This window comes from Mobula birostris, chromosome 28 (assembly GCF_030028105.1).
Source record: "Mobula birostris isolate sMobBir1 chromosome 28, sMobBir1.hap1, whole genome shotgun sequence".
NCBI lineage: Eukaryota > Metazoa > Chordata > Chondrichthyes > Myliobatiformes > Myliobatidae > Mobula > Mobula birostris.
In genome coordinates, this window is record NC_092397.1 from 28,109,605 (window position 1) to 28,130,548 (window position 20,944).

At 45.5% G+C, this 20,944-nt stretch overlaps 1 protein-coding gene and 1 non-coding gene across 2 annotated transcripts in view; one reads left to right on the forward strand and one right to left on the reverse strand.

The window, feature by feature from the left end:
• Positions 1 to 20,944, forward strand: part of LOC140188910 (uncharacterized) — an 838,801-nt gene that overhangs the window by 606,094 nt on the left and 211,763 nt on the right. The gene's annotated exons all lie outside the window — the stretch shown is intronic.
• Positions 19,330 to 19,400, reverse strand: trnad-guc (transfer RNA aspartic acid (anticodon GUC)). Its single transcript has one exon. It is a non-coding gene; the product is annotated as a tRNA-Asp (tRNA).

The window sequence follows — 20,944 nt, forward strand, 5'->3', positions numbered from 1 at the left end:
AAGTTGGAGAAGTGGTGTTTTTGGATTTTCGGGAGCCATTTGCCAAGGTGCCACATGTAAGGCTGGTGCACAAGACCAGAGCTCAGTACTGGGAAGGAAGTGTGTTAATACTGACTGAAGACTGGTCATCATACTGAGACAGAATAACAGGTCTGTTTCAGACTGGGATGATATAACTAGTGGAGTTTCCCAGTGACCAGTTCTGGATTGTCAATGATTTATTATTGATATTAATGACCCGGAGGAGGGGCAGAGAGTGAGGAATCCACGGTGGCAATGACAGGGAATGTGGTGGGGGACATGTTGTGATTGGACATTTCATCTCTTCAATGGGACCTGGGAAGCTGGCGAGCAGAATACATGGTAAATGGAGTTTAATGTGGTGAAGTGTGATGGCATGTAGAGTGGTAGGAGGAATCAAAAGTCAAACTATTATTTATGTGGAGATAAATTGTAAATGAGAGAAATAGAGAGGGGTTGAGGTGCTGAACTACACAACAAAATAGAGACAGGAGCAGTGAGTGGTTCATAAAGCCATATATGATCAAGGTTCAGAGCTGAATGGTCCATTGACATTTACTGCTGGGGTGTTGGTGCAGAGAAACAGAGAAGTGTTGTTACTGTGACAGACAAGTGCACAATGATGGATATTGGGAAGTTAAAGCAGGTCAGGACATACCCAGTGAATGGAAGGTCCTGAGGAGTGTTGATGAAAGAGAAACCTGGGGCACAGGTACCTTACTCCCTGAAAGTGCCAACACAGGCAGACAAGGTGGTGAAGAAGGAGCACAACATGCTTGTCTTCATCGGCAAAGGCTCTGAGAGGAGTTGGGACATCACATTACAGTTGTACAAATCAATAATGACACCACACCAGGAGTACCCTGTGCAGTTCTGGTCACATGAGAGGAAGGATGTGATTAAGCTGGAAAGGTACAGAAACAATTCACAGGAATGTTACCTGCTCTGGGGGCTTGAGTTACAAGGAAAGATCAGACTGACTGGGACTGTTTTCCCTGGAGTGAAGGAGACCGAGGGGAGACCTGACAGAAGATTATAGAACTATCAGAGGTGTAAACAAGGTAAACAGGCAAGATCATTTTGCCAGGGTAGAAATATCAAATATGAGAAGGCGCAGCTTTAAAATGCCAGGGTGAGAATTTAAAATTGGACGTTAAGACAGGTAAGATTTCTGTTTCTGTACAGAGTGGTGAGGGCTGCGTATGGGCTGCCATGGGGAGTGGTGGAAGCAGATATGATAATGACATTTAACAGGGTTTTAGATAACCAAATGATTATTCAGAGAATTGAATCACATGAAACAAAGTTAATTCAGAAACAAAGGTTCTGAACTTAAAGAGGGGTAACTTTGAAGGTATGAGACGTGAATTAGCTAAGATAGACTGGCAAATGACATTTAAAGGATTGACGGTGGATATGCAACGGCAAGCATTTAAAGGTTGCATGGATGAACTACAACAATTGTTCATCCTAGTTTGGCAAAAGAATAAATCAAGGAAGGTAGTGCATCCGTGGCTGACAAGAGAAATTAGGGATAGTATCAATTCCAAAGAAGAAGAATACAAATTAGCCAGAGAAAGTGGATCACCTGAGGACTGGGAGAAATTCAGAGTTCAGCAGAGGACGACAAAGGGCTTAATTAGGAAGGGGAAAAAAGATTATGAGAGAAAACTGGCAGGGAACATAAAAACTGACTGTAAAAGATTTTATAGGTATGTAAAAAGGAAAAGACGGGTAAAGACAAATGTAGGTCCCCTACGGACAGAAACAGGTGAGTTGATTATGGGGAGCAAGGACATGGCAGACCAATTGAATAATTACTTTGGTTCTGTCTTCACTAAGGAGGACATAAATAATCTTCCAGAAATAGTAGGGGACAGAGGGTCCAGTGAGATGGAGGAACTGAGCGAAATACATGTTAGTAGGGAAGTGGTGTTAGGAAAATTGACGGGATTGACGGCAGATAAATCCCCAGGGCCAGATGGTGTGCATCCCAGGGTGCTTAAGGAAGTAGCCCAAGAAATAGTGGGTGCATTAGTGATAATTTTTCAAAACTCGTCAGATTCTGGACTAGTTCCTGAGGATTGGAGGGTGGTTAATGTAACTCCACTTTTTAAAAAAGGAGGGAGAGAGAAATCAGGGAATTATAGATCGGTTAGCCTAACGTCGGTGGTGGGGAAACTGCTGGAGTCAGTTATCAAGGATGTGATAACAGCACATTTGGAAAGCAGTGAAATGATCGGACAAAGTCAGCATGGATTTGTGAAAGGAAAATCATGTCTGACGAATCTCATAGAATTTTTTGAGAATGTAACTAGCAGAGTGGATAGGGGAGAACCAGTGGATGTGGTATATTTGGATTTTCAGAAGGCTTTTGACAAGGTTCCACACAGGAGATTAGTGTGCAAACTTAAAGCACACGGTATTGCGGGTAAGGGATTGGTGTGGGTGGAGAGTTGGTCAGCAGACAGGAAGCAAAGAGTGGGAATAAACAGGACCTTTTCAGAATGGCAGGCGGTGACTAGTGGGGTACCGCAAGACTCAGTGCTGGGACCTGAGTTGTTTACAATATATATTAATGACTTGGATGAGGGAATTAAATGCAGCATCTCCAAGTTTGCGGATGACACGAAGCTGGGTGGCAGTGTTAGCTGTGAGAAGGATGCTAAGAGGATGCAGGGTGACTTGGATAGGATGGGTGAGTGGGCAAATTCATGGCAGATGCAATTTAATGTGGATAAATGTGAAGTTATCCACTTTGGTGGCAAAAATAGGAAAACAGATTATTATCTGAATGGTGGCCGATTAGGAAAAGGGGAGGTGCAACGAGACCTGGGTGTCATTATACACCAGTCATTGAAAGTGGGCATGCAGGTACAGCAGGCGGTGAAGAAGGCGAATGGTATGCTGGCATTTATAGCGAGAGGATTCGAGTACAGGAGCAGGGAGGTACTACTGCAGTTGTACAAGGCCTTGGTGAGACCACACCTGGAGTATTGTGTGCAGTTTTGGTCCCCTAATCTGAGGAAAGACATCCTTGCCATAGAGGGAGTACAAAGAAGGTTCACCAGATTGATTCCTGGGATGGCAGGACTTTCATATGAAGAAAGACTGGATGAACTGGGCTTGTACTCGTTGGAATTTAGAAGAGTGAGGGGGGATCTGATTGAAACGTATAAGATCCCAAAGGGATTGGACAGGCTAGATGCAGGAAGATTGTTCCTGATGTTGGGGAAGTCCAGAACGAGGGGCCACAGTTTGAGGACTGAGGGGAAGCCTTTTAGGACCGAGATTAGGAAAAACTTCTTCACACAGAGAGTGGTGAATCTGTGGAATTCTCTGCCACAGGAAACAGTTGAGGCCAGTTCATTGGCTATATTTAAGAGGGAGTTAGATATGGCCCTTGTGGCTACGGGGGTCAGGGGGTATGGAGGGAAGGCTGGGGCGGGGTTCTGAGTTGGATGATCAGCCATGATCATAATAAATGGCAGTGCAGGCTCGAAGGGCCGAATGGCCTACTCCTGCACCTATTTTCTATGTATGTTTTCTATGAATTATAAGCGGGCTGAAGAGACTTAGTTTCATTTGGCATCGTGTTCAGCACAGACATCATGGGAAGAAGGGTCTGTTCCTGTGCTGTACTGTTCTGTGTTCTCGGTGAGCCTCAGTGACAGGGGAGTCTTTAGCCGGGGTCTCAGACAAGTGTATCTGTCGTAAGGAGACAGACTGCAGGATGGTGCATTACCTCCCTGGTACCAGGGCCAAGGATGGAACTGAACAAGTACAGGCCATTCTGAAAGGGCAGGGTGAGCAGCCAGAGGTCGTGGTCCATATTGACACTAACAAAAGAGACAAAGTCCTGCAAGGAGAGCTCAGGGATTTAGGGAAAAAGTGAAGTGGAAACTCGGGGTCGGGGTGGGGGGGGGGGGCGGCGGTGGTGGAAATCCCAGTGCCACCTGCTGGCGAGGGAAGAAATAAAAGTGTGGTACAGTTATATGTGTGGCTCACGAGCTGGTGCAGGATGGAGGGTTTTAGTTTCATGGGTCATTGGGCTCTCCTTCAGGACAGGTGATGGGAAGAGTAAGAGGTCAGTAACTGGCATTGACGGATGTGGATTAACACAGAAAGTAAGTCCAAATGGATAAATTACAGTGTCTCAGTAGCATTACAAGTGCACAGATATACAAATATCAGAAGAGAAGCAGGAGAAAGAATAAAAAGTAAGTTACCTCCAACAGTCTAACATGGGGGTGGGGGGGGGGGGCATCACTTCCCCGGCTATAGGTTGACTCATTATTGACCCTGATGGCCCAGTGTAAGAATGACTTCATACAGCGCTCCTTGGAGCAGCAGAGTTGTCTTATTCTGTTACAGAAGGTGCTCCTCTGTTCAGCCAAGGTGGCATGCAGAGGGTGAGAAACATTGTCCAGAATTGCCAGGATTTTCCGTAGGGTCCTTTGTTTTACCACGGCCCCCAGTGTGTCCAGTTTCTCTCCTATAACAGAACCAGCCTTTCCAATCAGTTTGAGTCGGATAGCATCACCCGTGTTGGTGCCATTGGCTCAGTACACCACTGTGAAGTTAGGCCAAGTTACTGAGCACAGTGGCACTGAGGGCCTGAAGTGTGTTTATATCAGTGCAGTGTAGAACGGTTACGGCAGACGTACTTAGAGCCTGGATTAGTACATGGCACGGTGATCCAGCCATTACAGAGATCTGGCTGAGAGAAGGGCAGCACTGACAGATAAACATTCCAGGATTCAGATGATTCAGACAGTCCAGAGGGTGGTGAATGAGGTTCGGGCTCTGTACTGCTGATCAGGCAGAATGTCACAAGGTCAAGGTCATCCCAGAGGCTCATCCAGTAAGACAATGTGGGTAGAAATCAGGAATAAGAAAGGTGCAATCACCATGATGGGATTATACTGCAGACCTCCCAATAGCCAGTAAGAGACAGAAACAGATATGTTAGCAGGTTATGGGATGATGCAAAAACTACAGAGTAGATTTGGTGAGTGAATATCTCCTCAGAGTAACTGGGACTCCGTTACACCCTGAGGCTTGGATGGGGCATTATTTGTGTTCAGGAAGGTTTCCTGAAACAATATGTCGTCCACCAGGGAGGGGGACATTCTTGACTTCACCTTGGGAAATATGGGACTCAGCAGAGTGGTGGAAGGAACAACCAGTGTTCAAAGAGGAATTAGACAGGTCCTTCAGGGGAAATGACCTGCAGAGCTGTGGGAACAGAGTGGGGACTGTGGAAATGTTGTAGCAGGAGGTGGTATAAATTTGATGGGTCAAATAGTCTCGATGATCACAGAATGATTCTCTACCCAATAATAGTCTGAAAAAAACATTCTGGTCTCCAGTGAATCTTCCAAGCTCCAGGGTGGACAAGATCAATTGTGTAATAAGGACACACTTCAGTAAAAACACTGACACTGTATACCAAGCACACTGAGCTGCCAGAGCACAGCACCGGCCAGTGAGGACACAGACCAGTACAACACCCGGCTCTCTACTACAAAGTTCAAAGCTGAAAATAAATGTATTATAAAAATACATTTGTCACCATATACAACCCTGAGATTAGCTTTCTTGTGGGCATACTGCTGGTTTGTTAGAGCGGTTGGGGAGGATTTAAACTAATTTGGCAGGGGTGTGGGAACAGGTGTGAAAGGACTCAGGGTAGGACAGATGGTAAAGAAAGCAAAGATTGCATGCAGTCACACTGTCAGGAAGGGCAGGCAGGTGATAGGACATAACTGCAGCCAGCAGGGTTAGTATCAGTGCATGAGGGATGCAGAATTAATAAGGGTAGCAAATACAGTACTCAAACTGTTATATCTCAATACACGGAGTATAAGAAATAAGGTGGATAATCTTATTGCCCTATTACGGATTGTCGTGACCATCACTGAATCACGGCTGAAGAATGTTTGTAGTTGGGAGCTAAGTGCCCAAGGTTACACGTATCAGAGAGACAGGAAGGTGGGCAATGGGGATGGAATGGCTCTGCTGATAAAGAATGGTAACAAATCAGTAGAAAGATGTGACATAAGATTGGAAGATGTTGAATCCTTGTGAATTGAGTTAAAAAACTGCAAGGGTAAAAGACGCTGATGGTAGCTATATACAGGCCTCCCAACCGTTGCTGGGATGTGGGCCACAAATTACAATAGTAAATAGAAAAGTCATGTCAAAAAGGGAATGTTATTCGAGATTTCATGGGATTCAGGGGAGATTTTAACATGCAGGTCAATTGGGAAAATCAGGTTGGAAATAGATCTCAAGAGAGTGAGTTTGGTGAATGCTGAACAGATGGCTTTTTGGAGCAGTTTGTCATTGAGCTACTAGGGGAACAGCTATACTGGATTAGACAAGGCAGCAGAAAGGGAATTATAGACCAGTTGGACTGACCTCAGTGGTTGGGAAGATACCGGAGTGAATTGTTAAGGAGTATTGGAAACACAGGACAAGAAAGGACAAAGTCAGCACGGTTTCCTTAAGGGAAAGTCTTGCCTGATGAACCTGTTGGAATACTTTCTGAGCAGATTACACACAGGATGGATAAAGGGGATGCACTGATGTCATATATTTGGACTTTCAAAAGGCTTTCTTTGACAGGGTGCCACAAATGATCCTGGCAATAAAAGGATTAATGCACAAGGGTGACCACTAGAAGTGGGAATGGTGCTGGAGATGGACAGACCCAGAGTTTCCAGGATGCTGAGACCAGAGATTCAGTGGGTTGGTCAGTTTGGTGACTACCATGACTGGAAAGGGGAAGAGACAGACAGTGCAATGTCTCCCTGTGGCTGTGACCCTCAGCAACAAGTACACTCCTTTGGATATCCCTGGGAGGATGACGAACCAGAGAACAGCAGCCCGTCGTGTCAGTGATACTGCCACCCCGGTCCGATGCTCCGCGGGAGGAAAGGTCAATCACAGCAGTGATGACAACAGACTCACAGTACAGGGGATGTGCAGGAGATTCTGTGGCAGCAAGAGAGATGCCACGGTGGTGTGTCCCCTCCTGGGGACCAGGGTCAGGCACGTCTCCGATGTGCAGGATTTCCTAATGATCAACTTGCCAGTTGATTTCGTGGTAAGGAAACCAAATGTGACGTCAGCATTCATTTCAAGAAGACTACAACACAAAAGCAAGGATGTAACGCTCAGACTTTATAAGGCAGTGGTCCGATCACACTTGGAGTATTGTGAACTGTTTTGGGCCCCTTATCTAAAAAGGTACGTGTTCACATAGGAGAAGGTCCAGAGGAGGTTCACAAGAATGATCCTGACAATAAAAGGGTTAATGCACGAGGATTGTTTGCTGGCTCTCGGCCTGTACTCGCTAGACTTTAGAAGAATGAGGGAATCTCATTGAAACCTATCAAAAATAGAAAGACCTACAATGGAGTGGGGAGGATGTTTCTGATAGCGGGGCAGTCTGGGATCACAGGGCACAGCCTCAGAATACTAGGACATCCTGTTAGAACAAAGATCAGGAATAATTTCCTTACCAAAGGGTAGTGAATCTGCACAGCCTGTGACAGGATGTTGTTCATTGACTATAGCTCAGTGTTTAATATCATCAATCCCACAGTCCTGATTAATAAGCTGCAGAACCTGGTCTCTCTGCAACTCGATCCTCGACTTCCTAACCGGGAGACCACAATCTGTGTGGATTAATGGAGACGGGCTAACCCCTATTGACATCAATGGATCTGGGGTTGAGACGGTAAACAGCTTTAAGTTCCTCAGCATCAGCATACCCGAGGATTTCACGCAGTCCGCACACACCAGCTGTGTGGTGAAAAAGGCACAACAGCGCCGCTTTCACCTCAGACGGTTGAGGAAGTTTGCTATGAGCCCCCAAATCCTTACAACTTTCTACAGGGGCAAAATTGAGAACATCCTGAATGGCTGCATCACTGTCTGGTATGGAAACTGCATCTCCGTTAATCGCAGGACTCTACAGAGAGTGGTGCAGACAGCCCAGCGCATCTGTAGTTGTGAACTTCCCATGACTGAGGACACTTACAACAAAAGGTGTGAGAAAAGGGCCTGAAGGATCACTGGGGACCTGAGTCACCCCAACCACGATCTATTCCAGCTGCAACCATCCGGGAAACAGGACCGCAGCATAAAAGCCAGGACACACAGGCTCCGGGACAGCTTCTTCCACCAGGCCAGCAGACTGATTAACTCACACTGATTTGAGTGTATTTCTATGTTACATTGGCTGTTCTATTTATTATAAATTAATATAAATTACTGTGATTGTAAATTGCACATTTAGACAGAGATGTAACAAAGATTTTTACTCATGTACATGAAGGATACAAGAAATAAATTCAATTCAAATTCAGATTAATATCTCCTCCTTGCTGACAATCAACACTGACACTGGTGCACCTCAGGGATTGTGCTTAGCCGACTGCTCCACTCCCCCTCTACCCATGACTATGTGACTAAGCGTAGCTCAAAAGCCATCCATAAATATGCTGGATACAACCGTTGCTGGTACAATCTCATATGGAGAGGAGAGGACTTACAGGAGCAAGATATACCAGCTAGCTGAGTGGTGTCGCAGCAACTACCTTGTGCTTAATGTCAGTGCGACAAAAGAGCTGATTGAAGGAAAGGTAAGATGACAGAACACAAACCAATCCTCAGAGAGGGATCAGAAGTGGAGAGAGTGAATAATTTCAAGTTCCTGGATATCAATATCTCTGAGCACCTAAACTGGTCCCAACATATCAATGCAGCTACAGTATAAAGAAGGCAAGACAGCGGATATGTTTCATCAGGAGTTTGAAGATATTTGATTTCTCAATTTAAAAGAGACAAAACTGCTATAGATGTATTCTATATATGTTATTTCTGTTTTTGCACAGTTTTCAATCTACAAAATAAACATATCCATACACACACATACTGTAATTTATTTATTCTTTCTATATTATCATGTACGGCATTGAACTGCTGCTGCTACATTAACAAATTTCATGACACACGCCGGTGGTAATAAACCTGATTCTGGTTCTGACTCTGAATTCATCCCCACAGACGGCTGTGGCCAATTCACTGGGTATATCTAATGTGGATGCTCTTGATTGTGGGAGGAATGGGAGGGGGGTTTGAGAGGGATAAGGATCAGTGATGGTCTCCTGAATGACCTGCCAGGGGAGGTGGTGGAGACAGAAACACACAAAGTCTCTGTTCATGAACACTTCTCAGGAACCTGTCATTCACTGTGTACATCCTGTCCTGGTTAAACTTCCCAGTGCTGGGTCCATTGTTGTTTTCCGTCTGTATTAATGATCTGGATGAGAATGTGGTAAACTGGATCAGCAAGTTTGCAGACAACACCAAGATTAGGGGTGTACTGGACAGCAAGGAAGGCTAGCAAATATTGATATGGGACATTGTCCAGCTGTTAAAATGGCAGATGGAATTTAATATAGACAATTATGAGGTGTGTGCAACAGAAGTTTAACGAGAGAAATGTGTGGTTTAAAGAGGAAGAGGAAAAGCACAAGGCTGCGAGTGGAACGGCTCAGGATTTCTGGAGCAAAGGTATTTTACTACTCGGAGTAAAGAGAGGCAAGACTGCACAGGCACGTGACATCAGCCAGTACAGCGGGAAAAGGTTAAAAAGAAGACCGCCATATCCAGCGGGCAGCAGAGTGAGAGGGCTTTGGCTAAACGGGCATAGGTGGTAATGAGGTGAGGTAGGTTTACCTGCGTTAATTGCGGAAAGGAATTCAGTGTGTGAGGCCGGTGTTCTGTGCTCGGTGTCAGATGTGGAAAGTTCTGCAGTCTCCCAGCCTCCTGGATGGCAATATCCACACCCGGTGTGTTGAGCTGCGGCTCCTAAGGGACTGTGTTAGGGAACGGGAGTTGCAGCTCGTTGACCTTTGTCTGGTCAGGGAGAGCGAGGAGGTGATAGAAGGGAGTTTTTGGCAGGAAGTCACACCGGGACCACAGGAGACAGACAACTGATTAATAGTCAGGAGAGGGAAGGGGAAGAGTCAGGTACCAGCGAGTACCCCTGTGGCTGTCCCCCTGAACAATAAGTACTCCTGTTTGAGTACTGTTGGGGGGGGAGGGGTGAGATAGCCTACCTGGGGGAAGCAACAGTGGCCGTGCCTCTGACACAGAGTCTGGCCGTGTGGCTCAGAAGGGTAGGTAAAGGAAGAGAAAGGCAGCAGTGATAGGGGACTCTTCAGTTAGGCGATTCTGTGGATGCAGGAAAGAAACACGGATGGTAGTTTGCCTCCTAGATGCCAGGGTCCGGGAAGTTTCAGATCACGTCCAAAATATCCTGCAGTGGAGTGGAGAACAGCCAGAGCTCGTGGTACATATTGGTACCACTGACATAGGTAGGAAAAGGGAAGAGGTCCTGAAAACAGTCCACAGGGAGTTAGGAAGGAAGATGAGAAGCAGGAGAGCAAAGGTAGTAATCTCGGGATTACTGCCTATGCCACGGGACAGTGAGTATAGGAATAGAATGAGCTGGAGGATAAATGAGTGGCTGAGGGATTGAAGCAGGGGGCAGGGATTGAGATTTCTGGATCATTGAGACCTCTTTTGGGGCAGATGTGACCTGGACAAAAAGAACGAGTTGCACTTGAATCCCACGGGGACCAATATCTTGGCGGGGAGGTTTGCTACTGGGGAGAGTTTAAACTAGAACTGTTGGGGGGTGGGGACTGAACTGAAGAGACTGAGGAAGAGGCGGTTGGCTCACAAATAGAGAAAGCTTGGAGACGGTGCGTGAGGGAGGACAGGCAAGTGATAGAGAAGGTACATGCTCAGACCAACGGTTTGAGATGTGTCTATTTTAACACAAGGAGTATTGTGAACAAAGCAGATGAGCTTAGAGCACGTATCACTACTTGGAGCTATGATGTGGTGGCCATTACAGAGACTTGGATGGCTCAGGGACAGGAATGGTTACTTCAAGTGCCGGGTTTTAGATGTTTCAGGAAGGACAGAGAGGAAGGCAAAACAGGTGGGGCGTGGCACTGTTGATCAGAGATAGTGTCATGCCTGCAGAAAAGGAGGACGTCGTGGGAGGATTGTCTACAGAGTCTCTGTGGGTGGAGGTTAGGAACAGGAAGGGGTCAATTACTCTACTGGGTGGTTTGCATAGGCCACCCAATAGTAACAGGGATATCGAGGAGCAGATAGGGGAACAGATCCTGGAAGCGTGTAATAATAAGAGTTGTTGCGGTGGGAGATTTTAATTTCCCAAATATCGATTGGCATCTCCCCCGAGCAAGGGGTTTAGATAGGGTGGAGTTTGTTAGGTGTGTTCAGGAAGGTTTCTTGACATAATGTGTAGATAAGCCTACAAGAGGAGAGACTGTACTTGATTTGGTATTGGGAAATGAACCTGGTCAGGTGTCAGATCTCTCAGTGGGAGAGCATTTTGGACATAGTGATCATAATTCTATTTCCTTTACAATAGCATTGGGAGAGATAGGAACAGACAAGTTAGAAAAGTGTTTAATTGGAGTAAGGGGAATTATGAGGCTGTCAGGCAGAAACCTGGAAGCTTAAATTGGGAACAGATGTTCTCAGGGAAAGGTACGGAAGAAATGTGGCAAATGTTCAGGGGATATTCGTGTGAAGTTCTGCATAGGTACGTTCCAATGAGACAGGGAAGTTATGGTAGGGTACAGGAACTGCGGTGTACAAAGGCTGTAGTAAATCTAGTCAAGAAGAAAAGAAAAGCTTACAAAAGGTTAAGAGAGCTAGGTACTGTTAGAGATCTAGAAGATTGTCAGGCTAACAGGAAGGAGCTTAAGAAGGAAATTAGGAGAGCCAGAAGGGGCCATGAGAAGGCCTTGGCGGGCAGGATTAAGGAAAACTCCAAGGCATTCTACAAGTATGTGAAGAGCAAAGAGGATAAGACGTGAAAGAATAGGACCTATCAAGTGTGACAGTGGGGAAGTGTGTATGGAACCGGCGGAAATAGCAGAGGTACTTAATGAATACATTACTTCAATATTCACTATAGAAAAGGATCTTGATGATTTTAGTGATGACTTGCAGTGGACTGAAAAGCTTGAGCATGTAGATATTAAGAAAGAGTATGTGCTGGAGCTTTTGGAAAGCATCAGGTTGGATAAGAGGCCGGGACCAGAGGCTATGTACCCCAAGATACTGCGGGAGGCGAGGGAGGAGATTGCTGAGCCTCTGGCGATGATCTTTGCATCATCAATGGGGACAGGAGAGGTTCCGGAGGACTGAGGATGTTGTTCCCTCATTCAAGAAAGGGAGTAGAGATAGCCCAGGAAATTATTGACCAGGGAGTCTTACTTCAGTGGTTGGTAAGCTGATGAAGAAGATCGTGAGAGGCAGGATTTATGAACATTTGGAGAGGTATAATATGATTAGGAATAGTCAGCATAGCTTTGTCAAGGGCAGGTTGTGCCTTACAAGCCTGATTGAATTTTTTGAGGATGTGACTGAACACATTGATGAAGGGAGAGCAGTAGATGTAGTGCATATGGATTTCAGCAAGGTATTTGATAAGGTACCCCATGCAAGGCTTATTGAGAAAGTAAGGAGGCATGGGATCCAAGGGGACAATGTTTTGCGGATCCAGAACTGGCTTGCCCACAGAAGGCAAAGCGTGGCTGTAAACGGGTCATATTCTGCATGGAGGTCGGTGACCAGTGGTGTGCCTCAGGGATCTGTTCTGGGACCCTTACTTTTTGTGATTTTTATAAATGACCTGGATGAGGATGTGGAGGGATGGGTTAGTAAGTTTGCTGATGACACAAAGGTTGGGGTGCTGTGGATAGTGTGGAGGGCTGTCAGAGGTTACAGCGGGACACTGATAGGATGCAAAACTGGGCTGAGAAGTGGCAGATGGAGTTCAACCCAGATAAGTGTGAAGTGGTTCATTTTGGTAGGTCAAATATGATGACAGCATATAGTATTAATGGTAAGACCAAGGCAGTGTAGAGGACCTGAGGGATCTTGGGGTCAGAGTCCATAGGACGTTCAAAGCAGCTGCGCAGGTTGACTCTGTGGTAAAGAAGGCATACGCTTCATTGGCCTTCATCAATCGTGGAATTGAACTGAGGAGCTGAGAGGCAATGTTGCAGCTCGATAGGACCTTGGTCAGACCCACTTGGAGGACTGTGCTCAGTTCTGGTCACCTCACTACAGGAAGGATGTGGAAACCACAGAAAGGTGCAGAGGAGAATTACAAGGATGTTACCTGGATTGGGGAGCATGCCTTATGAGAATAGGTAGAATGAGCTCGGCCTTTTCTCCTTGGAGCGACAGAGGATGAGAGGTGACCTGATAGAGGTGTATAAGATGATGGGAGGCATTGACTGTGTGGATAGTCAGAGGCTTTTTCCCAGGGTTGAATTGGCTGCCACAAGAGGGCACAGGTTTAAGGTGCTTGGGAGTAGGTACAGAGGAGATGTCAGGTTAAGTTGTTGTTGTTTTTTTTTCTTTATTTTAAACGCAGAGAGTGGTGAGTGTATGGAATGGGCTGCCAGCAATGGTGGTGGAGGCTGATACGATAGGGTCTTTTAAGAGACGTTTGGATAGATACACGGAGCTTAGAAAGATAGAGGGCTGTGGGTAACCCTAGTAATTTCAAAGGTTGCTACATGTTTGGCACAACTTTGTGGGCCGAAGGGCCTGCATTGTGCTGTAGGTTTTCTATGTTTCCTTTCTCCCCAGAGGGAGGTTACAATCTGGAACACAGTCTGAAGGGGTGATGCAGGCTGGTATTTAAGGACCATCTGGATGAGCATTTGAATCACCAAGGCAGGGTAGGAGACAGACCAAGTGCTGAGTTAGTGGGGACAGATTCTCAATGGTCACTATGGACATGCAGAAACCACTGACTGTGAAAGTGCAGTGGGAACCTGAAACACAGAACTTCAGGATGGACTCAGCTAAAACATTCAGAACCCAGTACCATGGAATTTTGTTGGCCAAATGTATTAATGGTCAAATACTGAACCAACCCCTTCAAAAGGCTACCGAAATACTCCCATTCCCTGTGTACCGATAACAGTACTTTTATATGGGAATTTGGTGAAGTACTCTGGGTGATATTAGGAGAGATGTCTGACAGCTTGGTCACAGTGGGAGGGTGCAAATGTCTTCTCAGAGGGTAAGGGGTTCAGTGGAACAAGCTCACAGCTGAGAATGAAGGTGACAAACCCCACGGCAGTGGAGGACTGCTGTGGTCAGGGTTGTACAGGATAGAAACAGACCCTCTGGCCCATCATGCACAGCTGTACTAATCCCACTTTCCTGCATTAGCTTCATATCCCTCTGGGCCTTGCTCACTGAAGCCCCTGTGCATGTGCCTCTAATATTATTACACAGTTCCCTGTATGTGGCATCACAGGTAGACAGGGTTGTGTGTTCTGCTTGCCTTGTCAGCCAAAGAACTGCCTCTCATTAGAGTTGGACAAAACTGTTTAAAGACAGATTCAAAGGGGATCTGAGGGGTAAATATTTCACACTGAGAAGAGCTGGCATCCGGAATTAACTCCCAAAACAGAGTCACTGGTTTATACAGAAATGAAACAGTCCCTTCGGTACAACTCATCCCCGCCGACCAAGTTGTCGACCTGAACTCGGCCCATCTGCCTGCATTAGGCCCGAATCCCTCTCAACCTTTCCCATCCATGTGACTGTGCAAATATGTTTTAAATATTGTACCTGAGGCAGAGAGCCGGTGCAGTGAGGCGCTGACAGACACTCACTGTTCCGCGGGCTGGAAGAGGAGAGGCGGATTCCCACAGCAGAGCCCAACACCAACTCGCCATAGTCCCGACCCCCCAGCCCGGATTTACCGTTCCCCAGGAAACGACGTCGGTGAGGCTGGACCTCTGTGACGTCATCGCGTCACGAGTTGGTTAAAATCTTGGTGTCACGTGACTGTGAGTGCACAGCCCAGAGGGAGCTGTCAATCAATGGAGCCGCTGGAAAACTTGCCACCATTGTAAACAGTGGGTACAGACGGAGATTTCCGGGATCGGTGACTCCCTCCCCACCCACGGGACCTGAGTGTGTTATAAACAGAAATATTTTCATTGACACTTCGATCTTATACATATTTAATGTTTGTAATTGGCATATTTTTGTGTGGATAATCTTTTATAATTTTAGTTAAAAAAAACGTTGGAACTAGATCACTGACCCCTTCATGAAAAAAGTGCGTCACGGAAAAATATTGTCAAAGCCAAAATCTTAACCCAAAGTAAGTTGTTATCACAGTCCGCATATATCACCATCTAGTTCAAAGTAAAATCTATTCTCACAGTAGATTCATGTCACCACAAACAACCCTGAGATTCTTTTCTGCGGGAATTCTAAGCAAATCTATAGAACCTACTGTGAACTGTAAATATGAGAAACTATAAATTGTAAACAAACAGTGCAAATGCAGAAAAATAAATAAAAATAAATAACGAGCATGAAATAACAATATTACAGAGCCCTTAAAAGTGTCCTGACATGAGTGTATCTATCCCCTTTTGTTCAAGACCCTGATGGTTGAGGGGTAGTAACTGTTCTTGAACCAGGTGTTGCGAGTCCTGAGGTACCTGTACCTTCTACCTGATGGCAGCAGTGAGAAAAGAGCATTGCCTGGGTGGTGAGGATCTTTGACGATGGACGCTGCTTTCCTACGGTAATGTTTCATGTAGATGTGCTCAGTGGTTGTGAGTGTTTTACCCGTGATATACAGGGCCGAATCCACTACCTTTTGTGGGATTTGCCACCTCCGGGATGGAATCTCATTGGTCATGATGCTTATGCCTTGGGGTGGATTTGATCCCATGATGCACGAAAGAAAGGGAATTCTGAAGTATGAGTGAGTGCCCTGATTATGTGTCTGAATGGTCACCTGAGAGTCACTGTCCTGGACATCTAAGAGAACTCCGGTGGCCTGTGTGTTCACACATTATGGAGCAGACAGAATGAAGTGTGTTGAGAAGTGGGTGGAATGGAAGAAGGGAGCGCTTGCAGAAGTACAGATATAAGGAGAAAGGTGTGAGGAAACTTTCAGCTGCCCTGTGGTGTTCACCTGGAGCGAAATGCAAAAATAATTGATTGCTTCTCATAGTAAGAGCAAAGAAGATGAAATAAATTTAGAGAAAAAAGCCTCAGAAAGAACAGGAAAATGTAATTGGGTCTACCTCAGTGTGTAACAAGACACAACTCGTACCAATGTCTGAGTAGGAAGTAGTAGGAACCTGCTGTACCTCAGCCTCCCACAGGTACGGTTACAACAAAGCCCACCCCAGTCGTGTCTCCTGAGTACTCGCCGAGGCAGGTGTAAACCTCTCACTAGCACGATGGGAGAATGAGCAATATGGAGACTTTTATGCACTCTGAACTAAAATGGTGTGTTATATTGAAGTGTTTCCTTCACACTCCACAGTGACATATGATAGACAGTATTGCACAAAAAGCAGATGAGCACGTTAGTGAATTTATAAAGTAGACAAGCAAAATATTTCAGAAGTTCACGGATTTACTCCATCGTAATGAATGTTATTGTAAATGATGAGTAAATTAGCCCAGGTTAAATAAAATGCAGACTGTTACTTGTTTCAGATGAAAAGAGGTAAGTAAAATTCTGAGTGGTTTACAATAATTCCAGATGAAATCAAGTGATTCAAACTGTTAAGGGAATGGATAATATTTGTGTGAGGACTGGAGACTCCCTGGACTGCTCTACCATTGTCTCATTAATATTCACCGTTGTATAAAAATAATGTGACAGTTGCCCGTTATTTTATTAATTTGATTAATTATTTCTTAATTTGAACGTTATTTTAACTTGTATTCTGTTTTATATTTAATAAAAATAACAGTAACCACATTGTTTTTGATCATTGCGAGATTAACATCTGTTTACAGTTTAACTCTTACTTTCAACATTACCTGCTTTACATGCTTTTGACTTGTCACCCACTTGTGACTGGTATTATTTTTTGTTTTGAAAAGTGTATAGCATTGTTTAGAAAAAGCTATTCTAACTGTATGGGTTTTGCTTTTCTTTGATTCACTTTAACAAACATGGGGATGTTGGCGGTGGACACAGTAGGGGTAAAAGATGGAGACAGCCTGGCCACTGAACTTAAAGATACCCTCAGCGCCAAGGCAACTTTGATAACAGTCAGTTTCAGCCTCTATCGCCATCACCACCACAGACTATGAAGCTTACTCTAAATCATCCTTTCCCAAACTGTACTGTAGAATCTGTACAATTGTAATTCTGCCCATTGTAAAATAGCACCTGATGTAAGCCCGCATGTCAGGGTTTGGCATTGACAGCTTCTTCTCCTGATCCGATACTGGGAGAAATGTTAGTGGGTATGTGGTTTGTGCGCTTCATGTCACAGGCGAGGCAGCACAGCTCCTGTTCCATTCAAACAACATGACCCTTAGTTATGAATGCACGTTGGGACTAAATGGTCGAGTTGTTGAGTGTGCTGTAGGGGGCCCAGACATTCAGAAGGTGGGTTAACAGTGCAATCTCTACCCCTCAATTGTACTGAGTTTGATTCTGTTTACCACTTTGATAAGAAGATTAGAGCTGTGAAGGGAGCACTGGACCGCACTGCCCAGAGAAATCACACTTGCCAATGAAACTGCTTTGAACGATGGCAACAAACTTCTCATCATGGACTGCATAAATCCTCAGCTCTGAAGCTGCTTCATGAGGATGAGGGTGAAGTCTGTTACTGCAACTACCAGGTAATGAGAACAGATTTAGGTAACAGTACGTGCAATGTCCATGTCATCAGTGATCCTATAACTTCTGTTAATGGCACTTACAGTATAGGATGGCAGGCCTACTGCTGTTTGCCAAGGGTATCCCCTTTGCCTTTAAATTGAGCCTTTGTCCTGAACAAAAGCTGTCAAATATTTATTGATATTTGGAGTCTGTAGCAGAAAATACTAACACCTGCCAGCATTGAAGCACGAAGGAGACTGATGATTGTTACTGGATTGCAGTGTTCCTGTTCTGGGGACCTACCAGACGGGATCGTGAGAACATCAGTATGACCCCAGTGTTGCAGTGATCGGCTAACAACACTGCTGTAGTGCTACATGATACAAGTCTGGTCATCAAAGACATTTCTAACAAAGTGGCAGCAAGCTGCATCATGGCCTTTCAAATCTGAACAGCATTAAACTTCCTGTTGGCCGAGAGGGGAGGAACTTGTGTCATTATTGGACTGAAATAATGCAAAACATCGTCGATTTTATCCGTGCAGATCCCGTTAGAAGCTGTTAAAGTGAAGAAGTTTGGGCAGGAGTTACATACGACTCTATCATCAGCTTTGGAACCCTTCTGATTAGCCTCATTCTCTGCCAGGAAGTTTGTGCAACTCCAGTGTACAGTGGGCAAGGGGGTTTATATTCCTGCTGGTGTTGAAACTTGTTTAAGTTTCTTACTGAGAGCACTCTGTGGAGAGAGGACCCGAAGGACAGCTGCCTCCTATCGTTCAGCAATCCCACTCTGCAGACAGACGATGACAGGATCACTGGGGAGACTCGACTTTTCCGTGCAATTCAGCTGCATCCACAATTCATGTGGTCCTTTACAGGACGCAAAGGGAAGTGGGGAGTGTGGATGTTACAGCAAGTCAAATTAATGTAGCGCCTTGGCAAGGATAGTTCACAGATAGTGTGCAGTCAACCCAGGGAAGAAAGGTCTTTGAAGAGCAGAGTTTCCCTTTGCACAGCAGGGGACTGGAGCCATTTTGCACACCAAAACAAGATGAGGATGCAATCGATGTGTTCCAGGGTGACACTTAATATTGGTCACAAAGAAGAGAAATCTGCAGATGCTGGAAATCCAAGCAACACACACAGAATACTGAAGGAACTCAGCAGACCAAGTAAATCGATGGAAAAGAGTAAACAGTCGACGTTTCCGACCGGCACATTTCGTCTGGACCGATATTGGTTAGTTACCTTACTACTGTGGTGGGACCATGCGGGAATTCATAGTCGACAACAGAAGCCCCGGATTAATATGCCCGGAATGATGGACTCTGTGTAACAACGAACAAGTAACAAAGAACGGTGCTGAGATATAGATTCTCAGGGGATACTTGAGGAAAGAGGTTGACAGTAACATCACTTTCTTCTCGGAAGGCTCACAGCAGCAGCCCGAGCAATTCCATCCTTCCCAATGCCCAAATTAACGTAAACACAATTCTTTGTCCGCTTTTATTTCTCCTTTGAATTCAATATTCCCGTTGAATAATGTAGTAAAATTCATCTCTCCCCGTCGGGGAATTGAACCCCGTCTCCCGCGTGACAGGCGGGGATACTAACCACTATACTAACGAGGAATTGCAGTTAATAGCGCATGTCATGCACATTTAAGAGGACAGGAGGGTGAACAGAATTACCTTAATGTTTCTCAGCTGTAATACTGGAGCCTTTCACTCGTGTCCCTCCCACAGCAGTGTCTCAGTTTGCTCCAGCGATTCAGTCACCTGTTGTGTCCAAGGATTAGCGAAGGGAAGTGCTCTCATTCGAGCCCAAATCCGTGTTGTTGGAATGAACATTTTTAATCACAGTTATATATTTATATTTCTGTTTTTTTTAGTGCGACAAGCGGGAAACGATATGTCGCCTAATCGAATTCTGAAGCGATCACTCCCACTTCATTGAAACACTGGGTGTTGTGTATCTCCGGTCTGTTGGAGGATGGCGACCTCAACCGGACATAACAGGAACTGCACCAGAGTGAGGAATCACAGTGACCACGTTCAGAAAACAGCTCGAACCACAGTCATACACTTCTAGCGTCCGAGTGGTCCAACCCTGACAACTCGCGTACGAATTCCCGAAATTATTTAAATCGACGAGTGAGTGTAAAATTGTTATTCACCCTGGGCTGGCCAGTGGATCAAGGATTGAAGTGCTGTCCCTCACATTTTCCCCGGTGAACCGATCAGTGCAGCTTCCTGCTCTCACTCTAAATCAGATTCCCACAGCCAACTAGGACACATCAAAACATGTCGGATGATGTGTTCACGCTGAGTGCGGTCAGTCTGCTCACCACACACTCCGTCTATTTATACACAATGGGATCTCTCTCATCCCCTCCCCCATTACTAGAGTAAATAAAACTCTTTATTGTGATACACAAATGTAATATAGATTCACAGAATCATGCGACCCTAAAACAGACCTTTCGGCCCACAATGTCCGTGTTGACAATCAACTACCGATCACACCAGAGAACAGCTCGCTTACTAGCTGTTGCCTTCAGTGTCTTGATGATTCAGGTGGTCGCCCAGACAATTCTCTAATGTTGTGAGGGGCACCTGCCTCACCAGCCACTCAGGCATGGGTTCCAGTTTCCAAAAACATCCGCATGAAGTTCTCCGTGTGATGTTCTCTAAGTTTGCACACGTCCGGACAGTTTTCGACTATCCTGATAGGCCCGGGTTAATTTGATATGACCTCCGTCACCTCCAGAGCTCTCCATGGAAACAATCGTCAATCCATCGGCCGAATGGACGCCCATGGGCCCAGCACGCTGCCGCTGCGCCTCTCTGCTGTTGTCTGAACGTGGTGACGCGCTGCTCCGTCGTGGACGTTGCTCATTCTTCTCTTCATTTTCATTTGTCGATTCTTTGCTGACGTCACATCATTTCATAGAGACACAGAAAACCTACAGCACAATACAGGCCCTTCGGCCCACAATGCTGTGCCGAACACGTCCTTAACTTACAAATTACCTAGGGTTACCCATTGCCATCTAGTTTTCTAAGCTCCAGTGGAGGGCTTCCTTTATAAATGTTTCTTTTCTTATCTGTTCTTTGTTGATTTATTTCGCACCTTTCTCTCTGCTTTTCTTCTCGTATTTGCTGCCCCTTCCTGA